A 22,475-nucleotide genomic window follows, 5' to 3' on the forward strand; every position below is an offset into this window, starting at 1 on the left:
AAGAAGTATTGTGATTTGGGGCAAGTCACATGGTATCTTAGGGCTCAGTTTACCCACCTGTATAAATGATTAACTCAAAGAGTACCTGCTATGTGTCAGGTATTCTTTAAACTCTTCATAAACACCATCTCATTTTATTCTCACAACCTCCCTCAATGAAGTGAATTCTGTGTTTACCCATGTTTATTTTTATTTATTTATTTATTTTACAAATGAAAAAATGAGATATAGGTTTCTATCTCCAGAGATGATGAATTTAACCACTCCACTACCCTCTTTCTGGGAGAGCTAGACTCTTGTCTTTTTTTTTTTTTTTTAATCCTACTTAAGGGGTTCTGTATGTAATGATTTACATCTAATTTACACCATAATGGCTTACATTATTCAATCATCAGAATATCATCCCCCTTACACACAAATGTTGGTATTTTTGTCCCGTTTTATAGATCTGTAAACTAAGACAGGTTAAGCCAGCTCTCTGTAACAAAGTTAATAACTGAGAGATACCATGTTTGCACCTCGGCTTGTCTCAGTGCAACACTAGCATCTTCATCCACTGACTTGTACTGTTTATCTGCAGGTAGGGGACAATGTAGGGGGAGTGATCATATGCACGCACATCTCCAAACAATTCTGCCAATAATCTCAGGAGACTTACAAGTCCTCTGAAGGCCATTTGTAGTACCAGTTATGCTATCATGGAGTCCCCTATAATGTGCTTTAATTTCAACTGTTATATAACTAAATTTTAGCCAAAGAACTTTTGTTAAGCTTTACTCTACTGATTTTGCTAGGAAAGCAAAAGGCATAATGGTGATGATATCTTCAACGTTAACCCAGCTTTCTTTAAGAGATAAGCCCCAAAGCTCATCATTCCCAGTCCTTCCCTAATATTGCTGATCTCTAGTCAATCTGTTTAGGTTTACAGCCCTTGGACTAGATGAAATCTAAAGGTGTTTTAGACCATAAATTTTTGTTTCTCAAACTATAGGATTCCTCCATGTCTAGTGCATTAATCCTCCACCTTAGCTGTACCATTTTTACATCCAAAGAAGACCTCCTTCCTATATTTTTAACTTTAGATCAGGGGTGTCAGTCTACAGCCCACAGGCTAAATCTGATCTGCTGCTGTTACATTTTTGCTTTTTCTTTTTTAAATAAAGGATTATCGTATTGAAAAACAGTCACTCTCATTTGTTTATGTATCGTCTATTGGTGTTTTCATGCTACAATGGCAGATTATTTGTTAAATAGACCGCATGGCCAAAAATCCTAAAATATTTACTAACTAGCCTTTTACAGAAAAAGTTTGCTAACCCACCCCTTGCCTTAGATTACGAGTTTTGCATGGCTGTATTAGTCACGGTTCTCCAGAGGGACAGAACTACTAGGATAGAGGTATATATGAAGGGGAGTTTATTAAGGAGATTGACTCACACAATCGCAAGGTAAAGTCCCACAATAGGCCATGTGCAAGCTGAGGAGCAAGGAAGCCAGTCCAAAACCCAAAACCTCAAAAGTAGGGAAGCCAACAGTGCAGCCTTCCGTCTGTGGCCAAAGGCCCGAGAGGCCCTGGCAAATCACTGGTGTAAGTCCAAGAGTTCTAAAGCTGAAGAACTTGGAGTTTGATGTTCAAGGGCAGGAATCATCCAGCATGGGAGAAAGAAAGAGCCCAGAAGACTCAGCAAGTCTAGTCATTCCATGTTCTTCTGCCTGCTTTATTTTAGCCATGCTGGCAGCTGATTAAATGGTGCCCACTCAGATTAGGGGTGGTTCTGCCTCTCCCAATCCACTGACTCAAATGTTAATCTCCTTTGACAACACCCCTCACAGACACAACTCAGGAACAACACTTTGCATCCTTCAATCCAATCAAGCTGACAATCAATATTAACCAAAACAATGGCCCAGAAATGAATGAAATTTGGGAGACATTGCTGTCAAATGGTTAAGATTCAAATATCTAGAATCAGACTTGTTTTAATTGAAACAACAAAACAATGCTTTGCTGGTACTACCAGCTATGAAATTACAGTAACATCTCAGAGTCAATTTTCTTATCTGTAAAGTGGGACTTAAAGATAGAGACCATGTGGGAATAATGATGGTGACAGTGACGAGGTTGACATGTGAGCTAAAGATGGACATGCGTAGAGAGCAATCATTATGGAGACATAGAAGGCCTCTCATCATATTAGCTATTATTACGGTAATACTGAGTCATTGCTGACACAGGTCTTGAACTTGCTTCCTCTTCATTATTACCACTGTTACCCTTTTTCAGGCCTTTCATGTCCCTACCCCATTTGTCTTTTCCGTTGGTCCAATCCATTCTGGAAAACACAGTGAGTTTAAATCTTAAAGCATAACCATTGCTTTACTCCAGGCTTAAGAAACTTTACTAGCTCCACACTGCCTAGAGAACAGAATGCAAATTTCTCAATGCATATTCCTCTAATACATGAAAAACTGCAGCCTGCTTTCCCTGACTGCACCTCTACTCTACTCTCCTCCATACACAAGCTCCCAAACTCAAGCTATGCAAAGCATTCATGATTCCCCACTTCAATCCTGTTTGTATCCCTAGGTTAACCCACTTTCTCTGCCTGGAATGTCCTTCTCACTTCCTTTGGTCTGTCTTTTGAAATCTTACCTGATCTAGATAGTCCCAGTATTGATTACACGTGGAGGATGGAGGAAACTGATGCTTGAAATGCCATAAAAACTAAGTGTATCGACAGTTGGCGTTTAACAAATGCTTTCTGGATAAAATTTAAGATGAAACAAGGTATTCTAACAATCAGGACCTGGAATCTCTGGGTTATTTTCTCCCAGTTAAGGACCATCACCCACTCTATATTTTCCACAATATTTTCACAATAATTTCACTGTAGGCAATACCTTCCTGTCTTTCCAGAAATTCTTTCCTCTGCCTAGAACCCTTTTTCTATGGTTTGAATGTGTTCCCCATGTTTCATGTGTTGGAAACAATTTTCAAATTTGTATGTTGGTGATATTTGGAGATGGAGTCTTTGGGAGCTAATTAGGATTAGATAAGGTCATTAAGGTGGCTCCCCGTGATGGGACTGGTGGCTTTATACAAAAAAAAGAAAGAACTGAACAAGTATACACACTCTTGCCCTCTTGCCACGTGGTGCCCTCCACCATATCATGACCCAGCAAGATGTATGTCCCCGGATGGGGCCCCTTGACCTTGGACTTCCCAGCCTCCAGAATTGTAAGAAAAAAAATTTTTTTTAAATAAATTACCCAGTCTCTGGTATTCTGCTATTGTAACACAAACAGACTGACACATTTCCTTTGCTGAAGCCCTGCTCTGCAGTGTGGAAGACACTGTGTTTTGCCTCAGGATGCTAGGGGCAGGCAGCATGTTTTTTGCTGCAAAGACACAGAATAAATTGTTTATTGCCTTTCTTCAGAAAAATTCATGAGATGGGCCTATGTGTTTAGCAGATGGGCGTCTGGACAAACGAAGGAAGATAATCACCTTTTGTTAGTAAATTAAAATAGGGAAAATGGAGCAAAAGGTGTAGAGAATCCTCCTTCCTTGTTTCCTAAGTCTAGAAATCCCCCACCCCAACCCCCCCATTTATTTTACTTATCTGAGAAAGATTTGCACTTTGGAGCTAGTGGATCTGCTTGGCAGGTAATGGGCTGCCCATCCACCAGCTGCTGCCTTGGCAAAAGGCACATCACTATTGCCATGGCAACCCACAGGCAGGCAAAGGGCGCACAGCCCTGGCTGGAGGCCAAGGTAATCCAGTGGCACTGGGCTTTGTTAATAGAAAGAGAAAAGCAGGCCAGAGCCGCTTGCTTCTGCCTTTGCCAGTAGAGGCTGGACAGGAGCAGAGTGCAGAGCTAATTAACCAGCCAGACCAGCTGTTGGCTGCCGCTTGCCAAATCCGACAAGTGGCCCAGGGTTCCTCTATCCCTAACCCTTGTCATCTTCCAGGGAGGCTGCGCCTGGGGGAAACAAGAGCCTTTTCTCGGTGATGTCATCTGAGTATTTGTAGAATTTCCTTTTTGTGGGAAAATTCCCTGGCAAAGTATAAAGGGATTTGATTTCTCTCAGAAGACCCCTTGGCCCTGGCCTTTTGAATTTTAAAGAAAGATTTTTCTAGATGAGAAAAAAATCTTTGAGTTACAGGAGGAGGTGGGTGGTGAGGGGGATGGGTTATCCATGTTTTAGGTCATGTATTAGGTGCCTAATCTAAGGCAGCCTTTCACTCACGGAGGAACATTAACATTATAAAATCCCACACCAGATAAAACAAGGCAAGGCATTATCTTCAATTAGTAAAAATGGATTATCTTGGAAAGGCTATATTGCTGGGGAAAGAGAGCTAACATATTGAGTCCCCAGTATATGATAGATAGCTCATGTATACAAAATCCTTGCAAGGTGTGTTGCAGTCTAACAATTGTGCAGATGAAGAAACTTAAGTCTTCAAGGCCGAGGAGCTTGCCACGTTTGCATAGCTGAACTGAGCTGCTATGAGGCCCAGATGAGATTGAAGCCTAGCTTGGTCTCCGTTGCACATGTGTTCCATTGGCCTACACTGAAGTGACCACAACTACACTCAGTATTATTGACATCCTGAAAATTTTCTGGTTTAGGAGGAATAAATAATCTGACAAAGGATTTTTAAATTTACCAATATATGCATAGTGAAATCTTTACAAAGATAAATAACAATTTAGCTTTGCATGACCTTTAAGACAATAATAATTCTACATTGAGTCTTGTGTGTAAGGCATTTTATGTACATTATCATTATGCTCCAAAACAGGACTTATAACCTCATTTTATGGATGAAGTAACTAAGGCTTAGAGAACTTTATGGGAGCCAGTGGGTAAAAACTACATGATAATATGATTGATCAAACTAGAATATCGGGGACATGCGGTGGCTGTATGTCTATATATTCTTGAAGTCTTAACAAGCAGGTACTTGGAATAAAGATGGGAGAGAAGGGCAGGGTTCCTGTGATTTAGCAATGGAATGAGGACAGAGGGAGGAAGTAGAGGGTATAAAACAGGCTGACTTTTTGCCCCAGAAGTCCAACGCACATTCAGAAAACTTGAAGGACTTATCTCTGAAGCTGCTTAACATTTTCCCAAATAGAAATATTAATTCCATTGAGAAAGAGGTCAGGGAAGAATGGAGAAGGGGTCATAACAGAGAGAGAGAGGTTCTAGTACTTTTCATGGCCTCTGCTTGAAGCACTTACAGCTAGAACCATGGAGTGCTATAGCTAAGGAATGCAAGAGCAGGATTAGTATTTATCGGGGCACCTAATTAATGTCAACTGTTCTATCTTCCACGTCGTACTTAATGCATATGGTGTCTCCATAAGATAGAAATTATAATACCCATGTCACATGTGATGAATTGAGATGCAGAAAATGATAAAGTGAGTTACTTTAAGGAGGAATTGGAGAAAGAAGACAAATCTTCTTGCCCTTAGTCATTGTTCTTTCTGGCTTTCCAGAATACCACATACAGATCCTTATACACAGGCACGTGTCACTTAACCATGGGCACAGGCATGTACCATTTAACCATGGGGATACATTCTGAGAAATGCATCATTAGGCCATTTTGCCATTGTGTGAACATCATGGAGTGTACTTACATAAACCTAGAAGGTATGGCCTACCACACACCTAGGCTATATGGTATAGCCTATTGCTCCCAGGCTACAAACCTCTACTGCATGTTATTATACTGAATACTGTAGGCAATTATAACACAATGGTAAGTATTTGCATATCTAAACACAGAAAAGGTACAGTATTATAATCTTATGAGATCACCATGACATATATATGTCCTATTATTGACCAAAATGCCATTATGTAACATGTAACTTTAGTTCCAAGCTCAGAAATGAGGCACAGTGATACTACGCATGAGTTAAACTGGGCACAGGACACGGGAAGCCTAGAATGAATAGGAGTCCAGGAAAACATGCTAAGCAGTCAAGTGGAAAAGTCAATTCCCTCTTTGGTTCAAAGGTCAAGAATGGGTTTAGGAATTGAAGCCATCACTGAGTCAGGGATAAAATAAATTTAGGGATGCAGCAAGAAACAAGAAACAAAATCATAAATGAGGTGTAAAGTAGATTTTAAAGACAATATTCATATGGACTGGCATGGTGCATGAGAGCCTGCTGCCAAGGCAAAGGGCTTGGGCAGCAGACAGACTCAGGTTTGAATATCAGCTTTGCTATTTTCAAACTTAGGCAGCATTTTCCCAATGTCAGGCTATATATATATATATTTATATATATATTCACACAGAATCCTCTAAGTAACCCTATGAAATAATTGTGATGATCTACTTCTACAGTAGGAGTAAAAAAACTGAGGCAGGCAGAAATTAAAGAAATTGCTCACATTCCCTATATTGGTTACCTGATGTTGCATAAAGAATTATCCCAAAATTTAGAAGTTTAAAACAATAAATATTTATTATCTCACATTTTCTGCGAGGTAGGAATCAAAACATGGCTTACCTGGATCTTCTGCTTCAACGTTTCTCATGAGGTTGCGTCTTTGTCTATTTTGTGTTGCTGTAACAGAATATGTGAGGCTTGGCCATTTATAAAGAAAAGAGGTTTATTTAGCTTATGTTTCTATAGGCAGGAAGTTCAAGGACATAGCCCTGGCTTCTGGTGAGGGCTTTCATGCTGTCTCATAACATGGCAAAGAAGGTCAGTGAGGAAGCAGATATATGCAAAGAGACAAAACCCAAAGAGTGTCTTGACTTTATAACAACTAACTCTCAAGAGAGTGTGAACTTGCTATCGTGAGAAGGGCAGCAAGCTATTCATGAAGCATCTGTCCCCATGACCCAAATACCTCCCGCTAGACCACCTCCCAACGCTGCCACATATGGGAACAAATTTCAACATGAGTTTTCATGAGCACAAATTCAAACCTTAGAAAGATGTAATTAAGGCGTCCTCTGAAACAGGTTTCATTTGAAGGCTTTACTGGGAAAGAATCTGTTTTCAGGTTAACTCACATAGCTGCTGGAAGAATTCAATTCCTCATGGGCATTGGACTGAAGGCCCTCATTCTTCACTGGCTGTTGGTGGGAGGTACCCTCAGTTTTTTGCCACAAATACTTCTCTCACATGACAACTTGTTTAATCAAAGCCAGCAGCAGAGAGTCCACTAGTAAGAAACCACAATCTTTTGTAACTTACTCAACAAAATGACAGCCCCACTATGTTGCTATATTCTGTTGGTTACAAGTAGGTTATTCAAGAGGAAAAGATTAGAAGAAGTCCATGAATAACAGGAAATGGGGATCAACTGGGGCCATCTTAGATGCTGTCTATTTTCCCCCACTAGCAAGCAGCAAAGTATGACTTCAACACAGGTATTCTGTTTCCAGAGTCCATGCTCTTAACCATTAAACTATACAGCTACTGTGCCATGGGACCATGGGACCTGGGACCAAATAATTTACTTTGAGTCTCTGTTGTGTTTTTCTATAGAAGATTCATTGATAATTTCTGCATTTCAAGATTGTTGCTGGGATCAAATATAATGCATTCAAAATACCTAATACATTCACAGTTCCTAATGTATTGAAATGCACTCAAATGAACGAAGTGTTGGTTAATATGGATATTGCTGTTTAATCAGAGTATCCCAGTATACCTGGGAGGATGAAGAAGGACTAGAAAACTCCTATTTTACAACAAAGGAGCTATACTGACCTGTGCTGAGTCATCTCTGGCACTTTGGATTTTCCTTTTGCTTAGAAACTCCACTTAATTCCCAGTGTTTTCACTCTTCCCAGAAAGTGGGGCTGAATCTCTCTTTATAATAGGATTTCCTCTGTGACTAAAATGGATCAAAGCCTGCATGCATGGCCTATCGATGGACCATGGTTAGGAAATCAAGACAGACTCGGAATATTTCAGAACACTCTTTTAAATTCACCCTGTCACCTTTCATTTTTCCTACCTTTATTCCTTCCCTCCTATTGCCTCACAAAGTTGGGGGAAAATAATGTACAACCCTGCCTACCTTCTGACCAACTTAAAAGCTGTTTCTCTACAGCATGCTGAGGTACATGTCCTGTTCTGCAAAAACGTACTGAATAAAGCTTGCTTCATCTTATGGAAGCTTCCACTGCTCACCATTCTGCTGTAGAGACTGTCTTACTGTTCCTCTAGAAGAAAACAATGTAATGCACTAGTTTGTGTTGAATATTTCTCTGTCACCCCATCTCTCCTCACACTTTTGTTAAAGAGTAAAAAGAAGACAATCTCCAGGTGGCAGAGAACAACGTCCTATGAAGATCTTGCAAATCTAGAACTAGTTGATCTTACCTTTACTGCTTTCACTCTTCATAGACCCCATAGAACTCCCTCCATGATGATTCCTGAGAAGCCCATATTCTCTGCATTGTTCCCTGTACCCACCCTTCACACACACATGAGAATGCAGGTGATCAAACCTGAGAAATACAATTTTTGGTCACTGCATTGGAATCAGAGTTAAAATGAAAACGTATGACTTTACAGATCCATAGAGTATGTTTTAGCTGAATTTCTATTTTATGGATAAGAGCAACAAGAGACCTGGGTTCTAGTCCTGGTTGTTAAGCCATCAGTAGTTCATTACACAGCTTTAAGTAAAACGTTTTCCCTTACCAGAAATTAATTCCCTCATCTATCAAACGGAAAGCTTTAATCAGACCCTGTAAGCATCCTGGAGTTGGATTCTGAGACCATTTCTTTCTTTGCATTTGTCCTTGAGTTTCTGTGTAAAATGTAACTTGAGGAAAACTCCTTGAATCTGTACTCTAATCTATCCTAAATATGGCAAAGCAAAGCCATTTCCTGTTAAGTTTCCTTGGAAGCATAAAAAACAGAGATTGTGACTTCTCAGCTAAGTACATTTTTTCCTCCAGACCTACTTGAGGGAGGATGCGATGGGAACACTGTGTCAGACAAAATCAAAACGTACCACACAAGTGGAGCGCTCAGCTAATCCAAACAAAATGACGGGGGTGGATGGTCAAAGTCTGAACAATTTTAATGCAGGCATGAAGATAGGCCACACAGTTAGATCAGAATTTAAATAACCTCACTTCACATGTTGCATTTTAGAGCTCCCTTCTTGAGCCCTCAAAAAACTTCCAAATGTTTCATTTTGGGAAGCAGATGCCCCTGGAAATGAAGACCATTCCTCCATTGTCTTCTCCTTTCTCCCTTACCCAGAGTTAACTGCTTGCTGTCCAGGACTGAGAATCCTGGCAGATGATACTTTCTCTGTAAAGAGAGAAAGAGGGGCTCAATGTTTTGGCATGGCTTTCTTAGGAAGAGTGACATGGGTTTGATAAGTAACATGCTCATGGGAGAGGCTGAGGCAGAGGGTCCCAAGTATAGACCAGGCCATGCAGATGTTTGTCAGCAACCACCCATGGCACCACCCAATCAGCCAGACACATTAAGCCCTTCCTTGACCCCAGACACCACCCTACACACGAGGGATAAAAATGGTGAGAAAAACTATAGTTTCACCTGGCAAAGTGGTGCCAATTCACTTATTCAAAGTAAGAGGTGAGACCAGAAGTGGACAAGGAGTTACAAAATTAGAAGTGAGCAGCTTGTTGTGAGATGGAATGTCATATAGCAGAGCAAGCTGTTCAGAACCAAGACAGAGAATAATGTGCGGATGTTGGAGGCTCACATCTTGCAGAATGGACTGAGTGATAAAAACAAGATTGCTTTATTTTAAAGGACTCTGTTGGATAGAATAACGGACAGCTGACAAAGACTTGCTTTGTCTTTTGTTCTGCCAAACAGTACTCTTGAATATTTTTCAATATTCTTGAATCTTAAAATTATGTATTTTTAGATTGCTTCTTTTGACATCTTTATATTGATCCCTCTTCTTTCCTCTCTTTACTCTTTGGTACTCATCTTCATATATACAGTTCAAATCAAAGCCAGAATATTTGTTTAGTTCCTAAAATCTGCTCCAGGTGTCTTTGTGATGACATTTTCATGGGTAGTTTAACATCAGGTGCCATTTTTATAAAGGGTTTTGGTAAAAAAAAAAAAAAAAATACAACCAAAGGAAAGGAAATAAGACAAAAGATGACTTGAAAATGGTCATCACCTCAAAAACTTTGAAAAAGTGTCAAAGATGGTGCATGAGGAAAAGAAAATTTTAGAGATTTGGAGGCGATACTGAAGCATGGCAGCTTCTTTTGAATAACAAATGGGATGGAAAATGAGTCAGGGGTTAGTCATGTGAAGGTGATGAGTGAGGAATTGGAAGGAGGAAACTATGGACTCAACCTGACATAAAAGGTATATACAAAAACAGATGCATGGGTGGGGGGTGGGTGGGGGTGGAGCCAAGGTGGTCGAATAAGAACAGCTCCAGTCTACAACTCCCAGCATGAGCGACACAGAAGATGGGTGATTTCTGCATTTCCAACTGAGGTACTGGGTTCACCTCACAGGGAAGTGCCGGACAGTGGGTGCAGGACAGTGGGTGTAGCGCACTGTGTGTGAGACAAAGCAGGGCGAGGCATCGCCTCACCTGGGAAGTGCAAGGGGTCAGGGAATTCCCTTTCCCAGTCAAAGAAAGGAGTGACAGACAGCACCTGGAAAATCGGGTCACTCCCACCCTAATACTGTGCTTTTCCAATGGGCTTCCCAAATGGCACACCAGGAGATTATATCCTACACCTGGCTCAGAGGGTCCTACACCCACAGAGCCTCGCTCATTGCTAGCACAGCAGTCTGAGATCAAACTGCAAGGCAGCAGCAAGGCTGGGGGAGGGGCGCCCGCCATTGCTCAGGCTTGAGTAGGTAAACAAAGCCACAGGGAAGCTCGAACTGGATGGAGCCCACCATAGCTCAAGGAGGCCTGTCTGCCTCTGTAGGCTCCACCTCTAGGGGCAGGGCACAGACAAACAAAAGACAGCAATAACCTCTGTAGACTTAAATGTCCCTGTCTGACAGCTTTGAAGAGAGTAGTGGTTCTCCCAGCACGCAGCTTGAGATCTGAGAACGGGCAGACTGCCTCCTCAAGTGGGTCCCTGAACCCCGAGTAGCCTAACTGGGAGGCACCCCCCAGTAGGGGCAGACTGACACCTCACACGTCCGGGTACTCCTCTGAGACAAAATTTCCAGAGGAACGATCAGGCAGCAGCATTTGTAGTTCACCAATATCCTCTGTGCTGCAGCCTCAGCTGCTGATACCCAGGCAAACAAGGTCTGGAGTGGACCTCCAGTAAACTCCAACAGACCTGCAGTTGAGGGTCCTGACTGTCAGAAGGAAAACTAACAGAAAGGACATACACACCAAAAACCCATCTGTACATCACCCTCATCAAAGACCAAAGGTAGATAAAACCACAAAGATAGGGAAAAAAGAGAGCAGAAAAACCGGAAACTCTAAAAATCAGAGCGCCTCTCCTCCTCTAAAGGAATGCAGCTCTTCAGCAATGGAACAAACCTGGATGGAGAATGACTTTGACGAGTTGAGAGAGGAAGTCTTCAAAAGATCAAACTACTCCGAGCTAAAGGAGGAAGTTCAAACCAATGGCAAAGAAGTTAAACATTTTGAAAAAACATTAGACGAATGGATAACTAGAATAATCAATGCAGAGAAGTCCTTAAAGGACCTGATGGAGCTGAAAACCACTGCATGAGAACTATGTGACAAACGCTCAGTAATTGATGCGATCAACTGGAAGAAAGGGTATCAGCGATGGAAGACAAAATGAATGAAATGAAGCATGAAGAGAAGTTTAGAGAAAAAAGAATAAAAAGAAACGAACAAAGCCTCCAAGAAATATGGGACTATGTGAAAAGGCCAAATCTACGTCTGATTGGTGTACCTGAAAGTGACGGGGAGAATGGAACCAAGTTGGAAAACACTCTGCAGGATATTATCCAGGAGAACTTCCCCAATCTAGCAAGGCAGGCCAACATTCAAATTCAGGAAATACAGAGAACACCACAAAGATACTCCTCAAGAAGAGCAACTCCAAGACACATAATCATCAGATTCACAAAAGTTGAAATGAAGGAAGAAATGTTAAGGGCAGCCAGAGAGAAATGTTGGGTTACCCTCAAAGGGAAGCCCAGCAGACTAACAGCAGATCTCTCGGCAGAAACGCTACAAGCCAGAAGACAGTGGGGGCCAGTCACTGCAAAAACATGCCAAATTGTAAAGACCATCAAGGCTAAGAAGAAACTGCATCAACTAATGAGCAAAATAACCAGCTAACATCATAATGACAGGATCAAATTCACACATAACAATACTAACCTTAAATATAAATGGGCTAAATGCTCCAATTAAAAGGCACAGACTGGCAAATTGGATAAAGAGTCAAGACCCATCAGTGTGCTGTATTCAGGAAACCCATCTCACATGCAGAGACACACATAGGCTCAAAACAAAGGGATGGAGGAAGATCTACCAAGCAAATAGAAAACAAAAAAAAGGCAGGGGTTGCAATCCTAGTCTTGGATAAAATGGACTTTAAACCAACAAAGATCAAAAGAGACAAAGAAGGCCATTACATAATGGTAAAGGGATCAATTCAACAAGAAGAACTAACTATCCTAAATATATATGCACCCAATACAGGAGCACCCAGATTCATAAAGCAAGTCCTGAGTGACCTACAAAGAGACTTAGACTCCCACACAATAATAATGGGAGACTTTAACACCCCACTGTCAACATTAGATAGATCAACGAGACAGAAAGTTAACACGGATATCCAGGAACTGAACTCAGCTCTGCACCAAGCAGACCTAATAGACATCTACAGAACTCTCCACCCCAAATCAACAGAATATACATTCTTTTCAGCACCACATCACACCTATTCCAAAACTGACCACATACTTGGAAGTAAAGCCCTCCTCAGCAAATGTAAAAGAACAGAAATTATAACAAATTGTCTCTCAGACAACAGTGCAATCAAACTAGAACTCAGGCTTAAGAAACTCACTCGAAACCGCTCGACTACATGGAAACTGAACAATCTGCTCCTGAATGACTACTGGGTACATAATGAAATGAAGACAGAAATAAAGATGTTCTTTGAAACCAACGAGAACAAAGACACAACACACCAGAATCTCTGGGACACATTCAAAGCAGCGTGTAGAGGGAAATTTATAGCACTAAGTGCCCACAAGAGAAAGCAGGAAAGATCTAAAATTGACACCCTAACATCACAATTAAAAGAACTAGAGAAGCAAGAGCAAACACATTCAAAAGCTAGCAGAAGGCAAGAAATAACTAAAATCAGAGCAGAACTGAAGGAAATAGAGAAACTAAAAACCCTTCAAAAAATCAATGAATCCAGGAGCTGGTTTTTTGAAAAGATCAACAAAATTGATAGACCACTAGCAAGACTAATAAAGAAGAAAAGAGAGAAGAATCAAATAGACGTGATAAAAAATGATAAAGGGGATACCACCACTGATCCCGCAGAAATACAAACTACCATCAGAGAATACTATAAACAACTCTATGCAAATAAACTAGAAAATCTAGAAGAAATGGATAAATTCCTCGACACATACACCTTCCCAAGACTAAACCAGGAAGAAGTTGAATCTCTGAATAGACCAATAACAGGTTCTGAAATTGAGGCAATAATTAATAGCTTACCAACCAAAAAAAGTCCAGGACCAGATGGATTCACAGCCGAATTCTACCAGAGGTACAAGGAGGAGCAGATACTATTCCTTCTGAAACTATTCCAATCAATAGAAAAAGAGGGAATCCTCCCTAACTCATTTTATGAGGCCAGCATCATCCTGATACCAAAGCTGGGCAGAGACACAACCAAAAAAGAGAATTTTAGACTAATATCTTTGATGAATATGGACGCAAAAATCCTCAATAAAATACTGGCAAACCAAATCCAGGAACACATCAAAAAGCTTATCCACCATGATCAAGTGGGCTTCATCCCTGGGATGCAAGGCTGGTTCAACATACAAAAATCAATAAAGGTAATCCAGCATATAAACAGAACCAAAGACAAAAACCGCATGACTATCTCAATAGATGCAGAAAAGGCCTTTGACAAAATTCAACAACGCTTCATGCTAAAAACTCTCAATAAATTAGGTATTGATGGGACGTATCTCAAAATAATAAGAGCTATCTATGACAAACCCACAGCCAATATCATACTGAATGGGCAAAAACTGGAAGCATTCCCTTTGAAAACTGGCACAAGACAGGGATGCCCTCTCTCACCACTCCTATTCAACATAGTGTTGGAAGTTCTGGCCAGGGCAATCAGGCAGGAGAAGGAAATAAAGGGCATTCAATTAGGAAAAGAGGAAGTCAAATTGTCCCTGTTTGCAGATGACATGATTGTATATCTAGAAAACCCCATTGTCTCAGCCCAAAATCTCCTTAAGCTGATAAGCAATTTCAGCAAAGTCTCAGGATACAAAATCAATGTACAAAAATCATAAGCATTCTTATACACCAACAACAGACAAACAGAGAGCCAAATCATGAGTGAACTCCCATTCACAATTGCTTCAAAGGGAATAAAATACCTAGGAATCCAACTTACAAGGTATGTGAAGGACCTCTTCAAGAAGAACTACAAACCACTGCTCAATGAAATAAAAGAGGATACAAACAAATGGAAGAACATTCCATGCTCATGGGTAGGAAGAATCAATATTATGAAAATGGCCATACTGCCCAAGTTAATTTACAGATTCAATGCCATCCCATCAAGCTACCAATGACTTTCTTCACAGAATTGGAAAAAACTACTTTAAAGTTCATATGGAACCAAAAAAGAGCCCGCATCGCCAAGTCAATCCTAAGCCAAAAGAACAAAGCTGGAGGCATCACACTACCTGACTTCAAACTATACTACAAGGCTACAGTAACCAAAACAGCATGGTACTGCTACCAAAACAGAGATATAGATCAGTGGAACAGAACAGAGCCCTCAGAAATAATGCCACATATCGACAACTATCTGATCTTTGACAAACCTGAGAAAAACAAGAAATGGAAAAAGGATTCCCTATTTAATAAATGGTGCTTGGAAAACTGGCTAGCCATATGCAGAAAGCTGACACTGGATCCCTTTCTTACACCTTATACAAAAATTAATTCAAGATGGATTAAAGACTTACATGGTATACCTAAAACCATAAAAACCCTAGAAGAAAACCTAGGCAATACCATTCAGGGCATAGGCATGGGCAAGGACTTCATGTCTAAAACACCAAAAGCAATGGCAACAAAAGACAAAATTGACAAATGGGATCTAATTAAACTAAAGAGCTTCTGTGCAGGAAAAGAAACTACCATCAGAGTGAACAGGCAACCTACAGAATGGGAGAAAATTTTTGCAACCTACTCATCTGACAAAGGGCTAATATCCAGAGTCTACAATGAACTCAGACAAATTTACAAGAAAAAAACAAACAACCCCATCAAAAAGTGGGCGAAGGATATGAACAGACACTTCTCAAAAGAAGACATTTATGCAGCCAAAAAACATGAAAAAATGCTCACCATCACTGGCCATCAGAGAAATGCAAATCAAAACCACAATGAGATACCATCTCACACCAGTTAGAATGGCGATCATTAAAAAGTCAGGAAACAACAGGTGCTGGAGAGGATGTGGAGAAATAGGAACACTTTTACACTGTTGGTGGGACTGTAAACTAGTTCAACCATTGTGGAAGTTGGTGTGGCGATTCCTCAGGGATCTAGAACTAGAAATACCATTTGACCCAGCCATCCCATTACTGGGTATATACCCAAAGGATTATAAATCATGCTGCTATAAAGACACATGCACACGTATGTTTATTGCGGCACTATTCACAATAGCAAAGACTTGGAACCAAGCCAAATGTCCAACAATGATAGACTGGATTAAGAAAATGTGGCACATATACACCATGGAATACTATGCAGCCATAAAAAATGATGAGTTCTTGTCCTTTGTAGGGACATGGATGAAGTTGGAAACCATCATTCTCAGCAAACTATCGCAAGAACAAAAAACCAGATACCGCATGTTCTCACTCATAGGTGGGAATTGAACAATCAGAACACATGGACACAGGAATGGGAATATCATGCATGGGGGACTATTGTAGGGTGGGAGGAGCAGGGAGGGACAGCATTAGGAGATATACCTAATGTAAATGATGAGTTAATGTGTGCAGCACACCAACATGGCACATGTGTACATACGTAACAAACCTGTACGTTGTGCACATGTACCCAAAAACTTAAAGTATAATAAAAATAAAAATAAAAAATAATAATAATAATAAATGAATAAATAAAAATTAAAAAACAGATGCACAATTCTGTCATAAGTTGACTTGGGAAGTAGGATGCTTACACATAAACATAGCTTGAGAAATAATGTGACATGTGACCACTGTGGTGCACACTGGATTGGCCACCCACATCTGCCTTTAGGGAAGTACCTGTAGCCCCAGCAATAAGCCCTTTTATGAACTGCCTCAGTTCATGATCATATTCACCTCACTCAAGGTTGTATTCCTTCTTAGGATAACATAGATTTAATGACTGAACAATGTGGGACTATAAAGGTCTCACTCAACTTTTAAGAACTCTGGATGTCTATTCTAGTGCCTTCATATTTTATCTGGTCAGCTTAGGCTTTTGAGACTCTATTGCAGCTTGACTTTTTCCTCTGCCATTCTATATTTTTTTCTTTCTCATCAACAAGTATTGATTCCAAGGACATGATTTAAAATACTCTGTATGCCTACTCTAACTCTGACAACCTACTTCCCAGGAAATCCAATTTGCGGCATCATCAAATGCAATGGATTGAATGTTCATTTTCCCCAAAAACTCTCATTTTAAAATCTTAATCCCTAAGGTGATGGCAAGAGGAGGTGGGACCTTCGGCAGGTGATTAGGTTATAAGAGAATGAGATTAGCAACCTTATGAAAGAGACCACGGAGTAATCTCTTACCTTCCATCATATGAGGTAACAGTGAGAAGAAGGTAGCCGTCTATGAGAAAGCCAGACATCATCAGACACCAAATGTGTCAGTGATTTGAAGTTGGACTTCCCAGGTTCCAGACACAGGTTCCAGAACTGTGAGAAAAAAAAGCTCTGCTGTAAATAAGCCACCAAGTCTATGGTATTTTGTTATACAGCCTGAACAAACCAACACATCCACTATATATAAAAAAAAAAAGACATTTTCTTTGTCGGTTACTGTTATTATTTGAACATGATTGAGAAATCAAGGACTATTTTTTTTCTGATATTCTTTAAAGGCTATGTCCCATCCTCCTTCCCTTTATTCTCTCTTTTCTTCTCCCTTTCTCGTTGTCTCTCCTAACACTCGCCTTTTCCCACTTGGTTCAAGATTACTGAAACAAGATTGAACAGGAGCCACATTTATCCCAGGACTACTAGAACAAAACATATTATAGCAAAAGCAACTTTCAGGACCTTGGGCAGCAGCATACATAAGACCCCTCCCCCAGCCCCAACATTTTATTCTCTCAATAGCTGTGCCAAGCAGGATCTAGAATATTCTTTGTCAGTGAAGTAGAAGCTGTTGAAGTAACTTCTGCAATAGGACAGGTAGATTAGAACTCTGAGTTGGTATCCAACTTTAACAGTTTATTATTATTTTGTGCTTGTATTTTTCTTGCATCCTCTAGCCCTGACAATGTCACTACTTTTCCTTAGCAGCATATTTTAAGCTTGCTCAGGTATTATATTTATGTATTGATAAAATTGGTCATATGAGTGTCTCTGTTAAACAAGCTGTATTGAATCACTGCAAACCATTCATGATCCTCTATGTACTTTGCTCCCTGGCTTATCTAACAAGAAAATACAGCTAAAAGGTAAACAGATACCTTTATATATTCTATATAAAGCAGTTACATTTCTCACCCTGACTAATTTTAAAATGTAATATTTGCCATATTCAAAAATTATCTATGGAATACATTTGGAACTTTCTTTTCCTAGTGCATCTTTCAAGCAAATATTGGCTTTTTAATTTAAAATTTCAGTCTAGGAACTGTTTATAAAACTTCTCCCATAGTTTTTGCTTAAATTTAAGTGAAATGCACCCCAGAGAAAGAGAGAAAGCACCCTTAAAATTACTAGTGTATAAGCTCAATGAGGGCAGAGGTCTTATTCTTCTTGTTCACCACTGTATCCCTAGAACTTCCAGGAAATTGAATGTTTAGAAAAACAAAACAAAACAAAAAACCCTTAAGTCAAGTAGAAAAGAGGCTCTAATTGTAGGAAATAAAGCAAGAAAACTCCTTCCAAGAGAAGTTCCTTCCCACTCAGAGGGAGGAAATTGAATTTCTGTGCCAATGATGTTAACGCAGAGTTTTCATAGAGTGCAAACTCAGAGTAAAGAACAAAATAACTCTGTCCTCCACAAGTAGCATTTGTGCTTCCCCTGACAAAGTGCTGCCTCAGACTTCAGAGAAGATATTACTTCTGCCCAGGGGATTGGAAACTGTCCTGGAGGGCAACGAAAGTTAACTTGAGGCACTGTTCTTATTGATTCTCTTTCCAAACGCATTAAGAAATGTTTGGAATGACTTGCCTTGAGTAAAGGCACAAAAAAAGAATGTCTTTTGGGAGTTTCTGCTGCCCCTATGCCTTGGGTTATAAAGACAATAAATATAGTAAAGTCAAGTTATATAGACTCTGCTTCAATACAAATAATAATAATAATCATAATAATCATGGCAAAACAATGGCAAGAGGAAAATAAGAATTATAATAACGGCTTTCCTATTTCTTTCTTTTGGAATGGGAATGTCTACCCTACGCCTGTCTCACCATTGTATTGTGGAAGTAGATAACCTTTCTGATTTCACAGGTTCAGAGGTGCAGGGAAATTTCCCTCAGGTTGAATCATACCTTGAGTCTCATACGTCTGATTCAGATGAGACTCCGGACTTTAGACTTTCAAGTTCGTACTGAAATGAGTTAAGACTTTTGGGGCTATTGGAATGTGATGAATATATTTTGCATGTGAAAAGGACATACATTTTGCGGTTCAGGGGTGAAATGCTAAGGTCTGAATGTGCCTCCCAAAATTATATGTTGTTATTTAATCACCAATATGATAGTATTCAGAGGTAGCACTTTAGGGGATGGTTAAGTCATGAGGTCATGACTAATCCCTCAGGAATAGGATTAGTAACTTTATAAAGGAGGTTGAAGGAAGCACCCAGTTCCTTTTTATGACCTTCTGTCCCTTCCTCCATGTAAGGACACAGTAGTTGTTCCCTCTAGAGGGCACAGCAACAAGGTTTCCAAACATCTTTGGAAACAAAGACAAGGCCTTCACCAGACACCAAACCTGCTGTCACCTTCATCTTGGACTTCCAGCTTCCAGAACCATTAGAAATAAATGTCTGTTCTTTATACATTACCCAGGCTCAGGTATTTTAATATAGCAGCAGGAACAGACAAAGATAGCATGAGTTACCAATACTGAAACTTTACATATACTCTAAGACAAAGTGAGTAAGTAAACACATTATAAATAATTAAAGCCAGGTTTCTCACTGTCAGAAAGAATTGACAATGTAGAAAGGAGGAAGGCAAGAATAAACTCTGTGGTATGAAACTCAAATCTAAGGTATTAGTGTGACCTCACAGTTTTTAATACAGATAGATGATTGATAGATGATAGATAGATAGAAACAGAAAGAGATATAAACATTTGAGCAAATGAGATGCATATATATATTTTTTCTAACTATGATCTCTGAAAGAATCTATATGCAATGACATTCCAATAGCAATTAGCACACTTAGCACTCAGATCTTGGTTTCTAAATTTTCTGGGGGGAAACCAGTACTCTACCAGCATGTCACTGTCATGTGGTGGCAGAGTATAAATGTGCTTTAAAAATTATAGTGTTACATCAAAGGAATCCACAAACCAATGTGAAGAAATTCCTAAAAGCCTAATCAAGGCCAATCTATACTATAAATACAAAAGTTTATAACTGGTTTAAACCAGTTTAATGCTTTATAACTCTAATAGATGAAAATAAACACCTGAGAATTCATACTGACACAAATTTAATAATATGAATAAAGAAACAAATAGGGGAGAAGGAAAAACTCTTCCTTACAGTAGAATTCTAATTAATAAATGTAGAAGGGATAATATAAATAGAAAATCACCATTTGGGGACACCACAGTAATAATTGTTGCAAGGAAGAACCATTAACAGATAATAAAATTAATGGATAAAAGTATGATGAGAATCGGATTATTTTCACAATCTCAAAATATCTACCCACAAAGTAATTATTAAATACAAAGGTTAAATTGTAACTTTACAGGAGAGGAACCTGTCAGACACATTCTTACACAAATGTTCTCATAAAATTGTTAGTAATAGAACATCAGAATTTTGTACCACCTGATAAGATACACCGAGAAGGTCACAATATTGCTTTGGTGATGACTTTTTTTTTTTTAACCAGAAATGCACACCTGAATTTAATAATGGGGAATACTATATAAATCTAAATTGAAAGGATATTTTACAAAATAACAGGCCCATACTCTAAAAATATCAAGTCATGAGTAACAAAGAGCGAGTGAGGAAGTCACACATTGAAGGAGTCTGAGAAGACATGAAATCCAAGTACAATGCAAAATCTAGACTGGATCCTGGACTAGAAAAGGGACAATTGGTGAAATTTACATAAGGTCTGTAGGTTAGAAGAAACTACTGTATCTGTATTAACTTCCTGGTTTTGACCATTTTTTAAATATGTATACAGAAGATTAACATTTAAAGAATCTGAATGAAGAATAGATGGGAAATACACAAAATTTTTATAAGTCTAAAATTATTTTAAAATTGACAGTTAGACTTTTTTTTTTTTTTCTTTGAGACAGGGTCTCACTCTGTCACCCAGACTGGAGTGCAGTGGTGTAATCTCAGCTCACTGCAACCTCCGCCTCTGAGGTTCAAGCGATTCTCCTGCCTCAGCCTCCTGAGTAGCTGGGATTACAGGTGTGTGCCACCACACCCAGCTAATTTTTGTATTTTTAGTAGAGATGGGGTTTCGCCATGTTGGCCAGGCTGGTCTCAAACTCCTGACCTCAAATGATTCACTAACCTAGGCCTCCGAAAGTGCTGGGATTACAGGCTTGAGCCACCTTGCCTGGCCGTATTTGTTAATTAAATAAGTATTTTTAAAAGTTATTAATAACCCTCTCCCAGATATCTTGCTTTAGAATCCCTTTGAGATAAATAACTAGTACTTGGTATAAAGTATAAAATTTGGTATAAAGTATACAATTAGGTAGCTTCTAATAGGTATATATTTTTTTTACATCTTTTTTTTGTTGTTGTGTCTAAAGTCTAAGAACACAGGCGTATGTTGGTTTTATTTATTGCTAAGTCCTCAACACCTGAAAGATTCATCACTGGAACCATCTTAATACACATTCATTAAGCAAGTTAGCAGTAGATGTAAGTTTATCTGTTAGTCTTGTCTTTTGCTAACTGTGATTTTTTAAAAATTTGCTTAACTTTGCAGAGTTTGGTTTCCTCATCAGCAAAATGGGCATATCCTTGCCTACCTCTTGGAGGTATGGTGGGGATTAAATGAGGTGGCATGTAGAAAGTATGTAGCAGAGTCCCTGGTACACAATAAGCACTGAATTAGTGCTGATTTCTCCTTTAACTCTCCATCAAAACCATTCTAGCTATTTTAGAGGGCTCGTATCTCTTGTTAATTTATCCAGATTGAGGAGCACTCCTGAATAGGAGTCTGCCAAGTTATTTTTAAAATAGTAACTTACTTGCTTCAGGTAAAGTTCTCATGATATGAAATTTATTTTAATTTTCTTTCCCTAAAGTTAAAACGCTTCAGTAACCCTTAGATGTGCATATTTGGGAATCTAACATTTACCAACAAGGTATGGCATCTTTAAATCATGAAATATGCAGACACCTTTTATCACTGATTTTGCAAGTACTGTTTACTTTACAGACTTCATTGGTCCCCACAAAGTTTATGAAGAACATGGTGCTCCTTCACATATACATGAAGTCAGAGTTTTATGATTCTGTAGGTTCTGGCTTACAAAATACTTTCCATCCAGGACCATTTGAAGAATTGGGAGATGGAACAGAGAACCATCATTTATCAGGAACTTCCTCTGGAATGAGCCTGCTAATTTACACTTAATCTTTCAGTTAATCCTATGAAATTTAAATGATGCCCATTTTATAAAATTCAGGAAACTAAATGTTAAGCAGGTTAAGTGACCTAGCAGCATTCTAAAACACTAGAAGATAAAACTGAAGAATTCATAATTAAAACATAAAACTATAGATAATTAAAGTAAAAGCACTTGAATAGAAAAAATTAGT

General features: G+C 39.2%; 1 long non-coding RNA gene across 1 annotated transcript in view; it reads right to left on the reverse strand.

Annotated features, from left to right (window-relative positions):
• Window positions 1–22,475, reverse strand: part of LOC129524242 (uncharacterized) — a 529,515-nt gene that overhangs the window by 72,671 nt on the left and 434,369 nt on the right. Inside the window, exon 4 of the long non-coding RNA XR_008667996.2 lies at window positions 17,047–17,172. This is a non-coding gene — a long non-coding RNA (uncharacterized lncRNA). The remainder of the gene's footprint in view (window positions 1–17,046; window positions 17,173–22,475) is intronic.

The sequence above is a fragment of the Gorilla gorilla genome, chromosome 7 (genome assembly GCF_029281585.2).
Source record: "Gorilla gorilla gorilla isolate KB3781 chromosome 7, NHGRI_mGorGor1-v2.1_pri, whole genome shotgun sequence".
Classification (NCBI taxonomy): domain Eukaryota; kingdom Metazoa; phylum Chordata; class Mammalia; order Primates; family Hominidae; genus Gorilla; species Gorilla gorilla.